At 42.1% G+C, this 12045-nt stretch overlaps 1 protein-coding gene across 1 annotated transcript in view; it reads right to left on the minus strand.

Annotated features, from left to right (window-relative positions):
• The window catches only part of PSEN1 (presenilin 1), a 47756-nt gene extending 36095 nt beyond the window's left edge, over window positions 1–11661 (minus strand). Inside the window, exons 1-2 of the mRNA XM_075282840.1 lie at window positions 11571–11661; window positions 3948–4061 (exon numbers count right to left, since the gene is read on the minus strand). The gene's annotated coding sequence lies outside the window, so the exon portion shown is untranslated. The remainder of the gene's footprint in view (window positions 1–3947; window positions 4062–11570) is intronic.
• Between the last annotated feature and the right edge of the window lie 384 nt (window positions 11662–12045).

Here is a 12045-nt window from a genome sequence, read left to right on the forward strand (position 1 = left end):
TGGCAGTGCATGCATTCAAATCCATCATATGAACATAGCCTTAAGCTATACATTATGTATATTTAATTATTTATTTTAAAGAAAAAAAAAAAAAGTCCTTCCTTAGGCTGGGCCCCCACGGGTCAGAAACTCTGCGGAAAAAAAAAATTGCAGCGTTTTACAGTAATTGCAAAGTGGATACGATCCAAGTGAATCCCATGCCCATCTTGCGGTAAAAACCGCAGCCGTGACGCAAAACCGGCGCAGTTTCGGAAATTACAGTACAGCATGTCAATTATATCTATGGAAACGCAGGCGGCTTCCCCGTAGATATAATGGTAACAGAAAGTCTGCGGAGGAAAACTTTAGTGCTTTAGATCGTCCTGTGGGGCCTTAACCTTAAGCATATTCAATTGCTAAGGACATTATAGTGATAAACAGCATTCAGACCCCTATCATCTCTTGTCTGTGCCACTCCATGCAGCAAGAGTTGTTCCTCTCACTGCTGGGACATCACCCATCCTACTTGAGTAGCAGAGAGTTCATCCTATTACTTAGGGCCCACCCCAAGTGCACAAATTGCCTTAATTGCATAAAACATTAAAATCGGTTTTCTCCAAATCTACAAAAGTAACACTCAGAACAAGGGTATGTTTATCACTGTAATGTGCTCTGTAACATGGAGGTGGTGGACTCCCTTTAATGAATATATCCAAGATGCAAATGACTGTAAAGAAGCTGCACCACAAACTAAAGATATAATGTTTATGATCAGTGAGGGTCTGACCAATGACCAAGGTTTCGGAGGTCTATATTGGGCTACCGAAAAGCACTCAGCATCTCTCAGTGATCTATGGATATTTATCCCTTATTCTGTAGATACAGAATTCATGGTACAACCCACATCTATAGTAACTACAGCATACCCATGTTATACCACTTTTTAAAGTTTTCAGTGTGTCCATAACTTCAAACAGCTGCTGGAAATACTGAAATAAGTACACACCAGGTTCCCAATAGCGAGCTCTAGAATTTGTTGGTTACATAAGTAGGGCTACTGCTGCTCTGCTTTCCTTGCAACTACCCCAATAAATGCTAATCGGGGTCCTATCAGAGAAATGTATTGTGATATTATGGGTTACACAGAAAGTCCAATTCCATACATTGCTTCTTTGCACATGAGAACCTCGAAAAAAGTCTTCTTAGCAATAGTCTTAAAGGGGCTCTATCAGCAAAATCATGCTGATGAGCCCCACATATGCCTGAATAGCCTTTAAAAAGGCACCGTAAATGTTATATTAAACTACCCCCCCTCCCCCGTTTTAAAATTAAACCCTAAAAAAGAATGTTATCTACTTACGCATCGTGCACGCTGGGCGGGCATTCAGGGTGCGCCGTCTTCTTCATCCACGCCTCTTCTTCCTCCAATGTCCTCCGGTCCCGTCCTCCTCCGGCGCTCGCGAACTGACACTGATAAAATAAAATGGCCTGGGCGCCTGCGCAGTAGCCATAGTAGAAGCCGCATGCTACTGCACATGCGCCCAGGCCATTTTTTTTTATATCAGTGTCAGTTCGCGAGCGCCGGAGGAGGACGGGACCGGAGGACATCGGAGGAAGAAGAGGCGTGGATGAAGAAGACGACACACCCTGAATGCCCGCCCAGCGTGCACGATCCGTAAGTAGATAACATTCTTTTTTAGGGTTTTAATTTAAAACTGGGGGGTAGTTTAATATAACATTTACGGTGCCTGAATAGCCGTTTTAAAGGCTATTCACGCATATGTGGGGCTCTATCAGCATGATTTTGCTGATAGAACCCCTTTAAGTAGGTAAAACACTGATTAATTACAACCATTTTTCCATTACTGGTCACAGAACAGCAAAACTGCACTGCCAGTAATGAGTAATAGCCTAGAATTAATTTTACTTACAAAGAAAGCACCTTTGGCCTCAGCTACGACTGCAATGTGAAGCCTGCATGTTGCAGCAGCCTCATTCAGATTAGCTCGCCTCTATGCAATAGAGTAGGAGTAGGCAACATTCAGCACTCCAGCTGCTGTGAAACTACAACTCCCAACATGCTCCATTCACTTCCATGGCCACAGGAAAATGGCCGACTGTGTATGTCCGTCGGCCTCTCCTGTTCGGCACACAAGAAAATGGCTGACGGACATGCAGAGTCGGCGCTTTTCGACCCAGAGAAGAGGCCCCACATTGCGGAAACGCAGCTTTTTTGTTGCATTTTTTTGAGCCAAAGCCAAATGGCTACTATAGGAATGGGAAATATAGAAGTAGTTCTTATACTTCTCCCTTCTGCTCAATCCACTCCTGGCTTTGGCTCAAAAAATGCAATAAAATCTGCAACAAAAAAAGCTGCGTTTCCACAACCTGGGGCCTTGGCATTAAGGCTATTCTTACGTGTATTTACTGTAAAAAGGGTTTCTAATGATAGAATCCCTTTAATAACTGGCACATCTGATGCTGGCAGACAACATATTAATTGAAATCACAGCTAAAGGCAGAAGATGGGTTAAAAAAAACCTAATGTGAGGTACTCATCTCCTGAAGTATATCACGTTTATTATTGTCACAAATACCAACAAAAAAATCAAAAGTTGTTGGAAAGCTCAGGCTAAGTTCACACTTGTGTGGTTTAGCAGACTATAGACTATAATGGGGTCCGCCAGTGTCATTTTTTCACTAAGGGTTGGTTCACACTAGCGCTTGTATTCCGTCCGCAAGGAGTCCACAATTCATTCGTGTGGGCAGTGTGCGTCAAGCACACGCAGCCCATTATAGTCTATGGGCTTGCAATTGCGATTGCATTCCGTCCGGGGGGAAGGGGGGGGGTTCACCATGCGGACGGAATACAAGCGCTAGTGTGAACCAAGGGTAAACCCGACAGAGAGAAAAGTTCTCTGTGCAGGACTTTTCTCTGCACCGATTTTCGGAGACTACGACGCAGATGTGAACATAGCATCAGTTATGCTTTAAAAGGTGTCTTCCTACCCCAAATGGATTTTTCATACTGATGACCGGAACACAGACCCTGCACAGATTAACTGTACAATCAGCCTCCAGGCAGCATCCCCTGTTCTCTGCAAAGCCAAGGTTCCTGGAACTTATTTATATAAAAGAGCAGCTTGCATGCGCTCCATGTCCACTGCACCAATGCCTGGAGGCTGCTGGAGCAGATGATCTGTGTAGGATCCAGGTATCAGACCCCCCATAGATCACATTCTGATGCTCTATGGGGATGAAAGAATGTGTGTAATGGATAATGCAATTCATATTTTACTGTGTAATGAAAATTATGCAACCTCTGTAACATATTTTTGGTTTCAACTCCCTACAATTTTCAAGATTCTTGCTTGTTTTATGTGAAACATTTACCTTTTATAAGCACAGGCTGAAAACATAACCTGAGCATTTCCTGCTGACATGGCAGCACAGCTCAATACTGGAGAGCTACAGCACACAGCAATACACTCGAGTCAGTAAAGTATATATTTGGCCTCTGTATGTAAACTAGAAGGTTTTTAGTCACTGACTGCAAGCAGAAAAAAAAAAAAAAAAAGGATCACACAGATCTGCAGATGAACATTGGAATCGAAAGCGGATAGAGTACAGGGAATTCCTTCCATATATGCTGTGCCTACAAAGCTGTGTTCACAGGTTACAGATTTGGTGCATTTTTATCTCATATATATATATATATATATATATATATATATATATATATATATATATATATATCTATATATATATATGTAAAGTTTTTAGTTTACACTTATACTTTTGTCTTGAATCCACTGGGTCCTGGCTGCAAAAAAATTACAAGAATAAAAAAAAAAAATGCATTCAACCTACTTTGTGTGAACAAGGCCTAAAATTGCAACAATGGCGAGTCCCTGGCATTGTCTCCATTCAGTTTGTGGGTAAAGTTACAAAGAATTGATGATACTTACAAACTTTTAGTGATGAGTTCAGCGGTCCCCTTTAGGGTTCCTCTTCTAGATCATTAGGTTTGGCTGTACAACATAACAGCAAGAAGCCACGTAAAGAACACGAGTAAAGTAAATCTAAAAAACATAAGAAAACAAGATTGACCAACACCAGGACTATAAAACAACATAACAATTAGTCATACTATTAGGCTTGAGATACGTTAACCTTCGACAACCAGACATAGCACTAGGTGTACACATGAATACATTATAGATTTGATGGCTTGTTATTCCCTATTGCAAAACACACACAAGCTTAGACTTGCACACACACTTTTGAAATGCAGCAATGATATCACAAAAGATATCATATTATATTAACCAGCTTCCTTGTTCTCATCATTCTGTAATAGAAATATCCATTGTGCGTTTGTGTGTACAAATGTACACATGACAGCTATGAAAGAGTTAGGTTTTTTTGTATATTGTGATAGGCCAGTTGATGTTATGTCAGTGCGGGGGCTTAGTTTGACAGTTTAAGTGCCCAACAATCTCTAGAATGGAACAAGCCTGTATACAGCCAATGAGGTGAGGGGTCCATTAAGCAGTGGCTGCACAAATTCAGGGAGATGCGCAAACAGTTGAGCATTTTCGTATGTTTGTCATCTTCAGCAGTACAATTGTCAGTATTTAGCATCAGTAATTGTAAGTAAAACCAGAAGTGGAATCTAGAGTAAACCATCATAGTAAGTGACCTGTTTGAGCATTGACTATGTAAATGGATAGTTTACATCTGTTATTCGCATTATTTTTTGTCTCTGCAAAACTGATCATTTAAACTGCTGATCAAAACGTGATGTGAACGGCACCATAGAAAGATTTGCTCTTTCATATTTTGGACCCACTCCTGGTTTTAGTTTACAAATATGACAAGAATACAACTATGTGAGAGTGGCCTATCGTGCAGTCCAGAGATAAACTGTGACATCATGGCAAGCTCTGCCAAATGACTAACCAAGCTCTGTAAAGGCCTGATTCACATGAGTGGATGGAAATTCATCCCAGCTGCATCTACAGGAAACCAGGCAGTATGTCCATATGTAGGATCCTCGTGTGATCCAAAGTTGATGGACTGTCTTATAGATGGGTCATCAATTGTATGAAAGCATCTATCGCCTTTAAACATATGAAGGTGTTAGGTTTTATCAATCAATGACAACTACTTATCAAAACATCGTCAGCTATATATGGAGTCTGAGACAAAATTTGTCCCTCTAGCACTAGCTCTGCACAGACAGCATCAACAACCACAGTATTGCTCTCTGCAGATGGGTGTCCGTTCCTTACCGACAAGACTGTGGTTCTGTATATATCCCAAAGTCATGCACCGTGGCCTGTTAAAGGGTTAAATGCTGATTTAATGGGTTGTCTGGGATAAAAGCTAATTCCTAAACTAATCTAAACACCCTCCCCCACCTACTTTCTAAATTACATAATTTATCAAAAATGTATATTTACCCATATCCCTGGGGCGGTCATATGACCACCCCAGGGACATTTGCTGGTTATCCTGTGACAATGTGTTTCCCCATTTCCGAGAATTCACTACTACTCCCCCCACAACCCTCCATCATACTTACCTTTCCTCCTCATGCGGGGCAGCTCCTCCCTATATTCTGACGGCCGGCGCATGCAATATTCCAGGCTCTGTGCTCTGTTGCTGATAATCCACATCTACTGATCAGCTCCCACGCCTGTGCAGTAGAGGTGGATCGTCGCTACAGAGTACAGAGCAGCACTGGGGCTAATGAGTGCGCCTATCAGAATCAGGAAAGAGAGAAGGGCCACCCCGCATGAGGAATTCTGGAAGGAAGAGAAGTAAGAGTGATGTGGTGGGGGGTGAGCAGAGTTAGTTGGAAAGAGTTAATAGTGGGCACGATAGCTAGAGAGACAGGGAGGGGGAAAGAGGGAGCTACTGTGGAAGTTACATAGCAGGAAGCTGAACCATCTAAACAAATGAAGCAAATACCAGGAGCTCCCAGAGACACCCAAACAGGTTGGCTGCTTTCAATAGGTGGCACTAGAGAGCAACTTCTGTCCTCCTGGATGACAGCTAATTTCCAGGACTATTATTAATTAAGCAGGGTGTATAGACCCTTACAACTAAACAATAACTTAAAAAGTATCAGGTTGGGACAAATACTCTTCTATGTAAAAATCAATACATGGTTCTTGGTAGTGACAAAAGGATTAGAATTGCTGCTCCCCAAATTTTTTTTTAGAAAGTTATTTAGTGGGAAAATTACATATTATTATTATTATTTATTTATATAGCACCTTTAATTCCATGGTGCTTTACATTTGTATAAAAACAAAACAAAACAAAAAAAACATCTACAAGTGAAAGGGTGCTGTAATAAGGCAGTTGGTTCAACATTTTAGGGGAAATGCAATCAGCAATAAACCTATAGGAAGTTGAAATTTAAAGGGATGTTTCAGGATAAATACTAATGACCTAACAACTAGGACCACTATAAATGAATTTCTCAAAGCGGCAGTGGCGACGTGATATGGCCTGTGAAGCCGAAGTGGCACAAGTGCATCGGTCACAAGGCCATTCTGTAGCTTAGTCCCATTAAAGAAGGTGGGACAAGCTGCAATACCAAGCATAGTCACTATATCACATACAGCACTTTACTTGGTAAATAGTAAAGAAGGTGAAACTCGTCCAATTGGTGTGGTCTGTTCTCACAGTTAATAGTGGGAGTGCATGAGTAAGATCCTAGCACTATGGGTAAAAGCAGACGCAGGTGATGGAGGTCAACACAACATTTAATCTGCCGGTGTAGCAGAACGAGTCATTGCACTTTACTATTGTGCCTGGAATATTCATGTTATTTATGTTTATGGATGGATTATTACAAGTATATTCTAGCAAAATTGTTTCTCGAAATTGAGGAAAGAAATTAACCAATAAAAAGTAAAAGAAGATATCCAAAATCTGCTCACCTTAAGTTAAAAAACACAGATGTAGGAAATGTAGCTGAGGCTTCAGCAGGCCCAGAATGAGAAATGCTTCTACTGCTGAATTCGTTGTGGGTGCAAAGCGGTGCTTTACAATTTCAGTAAGAGCAATATAAGTATACCAGACACACTAAGGAAGAATAAGTAACATAGCAAGCCCGTGGGGCAAGTGACAAAGTCCACAAAAACAAGCACTCCCTGGATAGTCGGAGGAGTTATTAAGAAATCAAACAATTGTCTGTAGAATAAGACATGACTGTAATGGAGGTCTTTAGTTTATATTTCCAGTGGAAAGATCTCCCTACCTCTGGCTATTGGGACCTGTCTCTCAAACACCCGAAAATGTTATGGTAGCAGCCACCCAACATCTATATATCGTAGACAGGGTGGTCCGGCTTATAAGACTGTAAGACTACTCTCCTTTATACATTATAAAAATTGATTTTGAACGTTTCGTTTTAAGACCCATCTATTTCAATGGGTTGTATAAACCATCTGCTGATGTGCGTTTGGAGCATTTCCGTCTGGCATCTGCTCTTTTGAGTGGAGAAAAAAGTTGGACTTGCAGGATACCAGACAGACCGGAACAAATCTGTTTTATAAAAAAAAAAAAAAAAAAAAAAAGACAACAAAAAGTAACATGAACACAAATGAATAGTAATCAGTTTGTGTCTGTTTTGCAATCCGTCTTTCCCTTTGAGCATGCTCAGAATGAAGAAGGGGGGGGGGGGGCACCCAAAATGGATCTGTCAAAAATGGACTGATTTTTGACACCCATTCACTAATCCATCAAAAAAGACAGATTTGGGTATCTACTGTGTAACTGTTTGGAATCCTTTTTGAACCAATACGCTTTTTTTTTTTTTTTTAACCAGTTTGCCAATAGACAGATACCAGGCGCAAGTGTGAACCTGGTGTTACAAAGAACATACAGCTCATTTTACACATAGGTGGACTCTACAAAAGGAAAAGGGGCAATCGTTCAAGTAACACTGTATATGGCTGTCTGTATAGAAATGTGCAAGCAGCCGAAAGATCAACTACTACTTTTACCTCCAACATGATACAGGTACACACAGCTGATACGGTCAGGGTAAGCACCAGTCAGATAGATAATGTAGTAGTGCACTGCACCCATTTAAAGAGGGCTGTCCACCACCTCTAACAAGTCCAGCTCATTATATCTATTAATAGATGATGCTCCACTGATTCCACCACAGTTAGAATTTTTCCTCTAACCCCCACCATTCCTGAGCAATAATATGCTATTTAAGATCTGTATTTTCAGGCAGGAGTGCGATTCTGAACTCTGAATCACAACCCCTGCCTGAATCTGCTCTTCTGACATTACAGAGCTTAAATAGCACATCAGGCACCAAAACTAACTGCACTTGTTGCTCAGTAAAAGTGGACGCTAGAGAGGAAACTCCAATCAGTGGAGTGGCAACTATTAACAGATGCTTAGAACTCGAATTGTTGACAGTGGTGAAATGTCCCCTTTAAAAAGGGCCTTTCATGCCTTTATGAATGTGCAGTTTTATATGTGCTGAATCCAGAACACTGTTGACTTTTCCTGTAGGTGCCCCAGGGCTGGAAATATCAGTGATGTAATTTTGGGTACCAATATCTACCAACTGTCAGAAGGGCATTCTTCATAGCTTCAAGCCTATAGACGAGTACTGTCAGGGGGCATTTCTCACAGTCCAGCAATGATGCTGAGCTATGAGGAACCCCCTTCTGACAATGGAAGGGGGGGGGTGTCGATGCCAAAATTAACGGCACTGATCTAAACTACTGGGGCACATAGCGGGAAAGCCAACACTGTGTTGAATTTAGTGCGCTGTCGGCTTTCTAGCAGTATATAAAAACACACACTCATGAGGACATGAAAGGTCCTCTTTAAAAGGGGTTATCCAGCTTCCAAAAATTATCTAAAAAGACATCCACAGCAGTACTAAATACTCACAGTTCCCTTGTGCAGCCTTTGTTTGGCTTTACTTTACTTGCTGCTCCTTGCATAACTGTTGTTTTTTTTTTTTTGCAGTGAATCTGTGGAAAAACTACAGTTCCCATGATTGTATCAGTAAGCCATTTGTAATCACCAATCTGGATAGAGACTTGTAGGATCCCCCAGACTTGTATAGGAGAATCTGTGCCACAAGTATGAACAGAAATTGCACCTGCTCCATATTTTGCAGATGGTTTCTACAGCCTGTACATAGATCTATAAAAACTATGGACACATATGAGGCCATAGAATTGATTGGGTTCATATACTATTCTCAATTGTGGATCCATAATTTTTGGATACTCAAAACAACTAGAGTTTTGTGTATTGTGCCTATGGGATGACATCCTGTATTAAATATATGGCTTACAAACTAATAGGCTACAAATGTACAGAAAAAAAAAGCAAAAACAACAACAAAAAACACCCTCTCTGATCCCACACCAATCCAACACAGAAGAATAGGTCCTTCCTGGTCTTTGTTTATCGGCAGCTTGCACATGATCACGGCAGCCAATGAGGATCATATGACATATTACTAGCATTACCACTCTGCAATGGTGATGCATACTTTGATATATGGCACAACTTGGCAACACACCAAAAAGATGCCAGGGATAGATGGGTTTGTGAAAATATACGCACAAAGCACACCTGTACCAGTAGCCACTATGTCAATGCCTCTTCTAAGACACATTGGAGGGAGAAGAAAGAAGGTTGATTGTTAAAGGAGTTTTCAGGCAAAAAATGTTCTAAAAAAATGCCTCTTAGTGCTAATAATGGGTTAATAAATGCATCCAAATACCTTTAGCTGTGTTGTGAGTGATTTCTGGGTGTCTTTGGGAACTCCTGGTACCTCCTGCATTTGTTTACGAGGTTCAGCTTCAACAATAACCACTCTCCATTTAGGCTGGCCTTACACAAACATAAGTTAAATCCGCAAATGGTCTGCAATTGTGGGTTCTCAATTGCGGACCATTTGCAGACACATTGTATTCAGTACGGTCTCTTACACCACCAGATATTTTATCCGTGTTGTGTCGTGTCGTGCCGTGACCGGGGTCGGCACTGAATACCACAGGTCCGCAAAGTCATGGACATCACGGCACTTTGCAGATGGACACGGTCGTCCGTGAAATGTGAAATTAGTGTTGTTGATCAGCAAATTGCGGACCGCAAAAACCACTACTGTCGTGTAAGACCAGCCATACTTCCTATCCTTCCCATACACCCCCTCCCTGTCTCTCTAGCTATCCCACCCACTACTAGCCCTTCTCTACCTACTCAATCCAACTCCATTACATACTTACCTCTCTTCCTTCCAGGCTTCTTCCTGCAGGACGGCCCCTCCGTCCTTACTGATTCTGCAGGTTTGTGCTCTTCTCCCAACGCTGCTCTGTTCTCTGCAGCAACGACCCTTCTACTGCACAGGCGCGGGAGTTGGATTATCAGCAGCAGTGCACAGAGCAGAGCTTAAAGAAGTAGCGGCAGTCAGAAAAGAAGGAGGAGCCATCCCACAAGGAGAAACCTAGAAGGTAAGTATAGTACGGTGGATTGGAGGGGAAGAGGAATAATAGTGACGATACGTTTCCAGAAACAGGAAAACGGATAGTCACTAGAGATGAGCGAATAGTATTCGATCAAATACCTCGCTCTCATAGGAATGCGTGTAAGCGGCCGAACACCAAGGGGTTAAGCGCAGTGAATATTCAACGTGGTTAACTCCTTGGTGTTTGGCCGCTTACACGCATTCCTATGGGAGCGAGGTATTCGATCGAATACTATTTGCTCATCTCTAATCATCACCGGATAATCAGAAAATCTCCCTGGGGCAGTCACATGACCACCCCGGGGATATGGGTAAATGTACATTTTTGATTATTTTTGTTATTTAGAAAGTCAGAGGGTATTTAGTGTAGGGAGTTAGATTTATTCTGAACAACCCCTTTAAATGCTACAGTTTCTGCTGTACTTTGTGCTAGTGTGTGTAATATATATATATATATACGGTAATATATATATATATATATATATATATATATATATATTTACTTCTCACTTTCTCTATATCCATATATATTACACATACTTATGCGGCCACCACTATCAGGGGACAGAGTCTGTCATACACCGCAGGTAGCCAGTCACCTGTGGTGTCACCATATCCTGTCACAAAGCCTTATTTATTTATTTCCCTTACTTATATAGCGCCATCAGATTCCGCAGCGCTGTACAGACATTGTCAGTCACATACATTGCTCACAATATCCACTCCCTAGCAGTAAGTGTTTGGAGTGTGGGAGGAAATTCCCTCAAACACGGGGAGAACATGCTCTTATAGCAGGACTCTACTTGCCACAGATCAGTACACAGTGGGCAGAGCTGCTCAGGCTGGGCACTACATGGCTAGTAAGGACTAGGTTATCCCCCACAGGAACAATAGGATTCTACTAATAAATATTTGGGAGCAGAGAGCAGCGCTGGCCGCCGGGGAGGCACAGCTTCCGGTGTATGGCTGCTGAGACAATAAAAGGGGATGTCACCGAGAACCATGGAGGCGCCATGTGCTCCGCTCGGTGTATACAGTGTAACGAGCCGGGCTCACCACTCACCTCCCGCAGTGTCCGTACGCCCCGCCTTTCCCGGTAATAACCTCCCTTTAACGACTGCGGGAATCTGTAATCAGGTGTCTCGGTGTCCAGCACACACTTCCGGGTCATGACCCTCCCACACAGACGTCACATGTCCACATCTCGGCGCCATCTTGGGATGGGAATAAGCGGGAAGTACACAAGCTGTAATACTCGGAAACGTGTGTAGTCTCGATAGTTGCTTTAGATAACAAACCTTCAGGAACCATCACATTTATGGCTAAGACTAGCAGCTCTCCCTGTACCAGTCTGATACATATAAGATATACATTTTAGTGTACATTGTCCATATTGGTACTTGAAGGGGTGTTCCCACAATAACACTCCCCCCCCCATAGGATACATGTTGGATGCCCCACAGAACAGAACTAGGGTCCCCAGGTCTCTGTGTGAATGAAGTAGTGCATTACCTTTACACTAGAGCTATAGCCTGATT

Source organism: Leptodactylus fuscus, chromosome 7, assembly GCF_031893055.1.
Source record: "Leptodactylus fuscus isolate aLepFus1 chromosome 7, aLepFus1.hap2, whole genome shotgun sequence".
NCBI classification, from domain to species: domain Eukaryota; kingdom Metazoa; phylum Chordata; class Amphibia; order Anura; family Leptodactylidae; genus Leptodactylus; species Leptodactylus fuscus.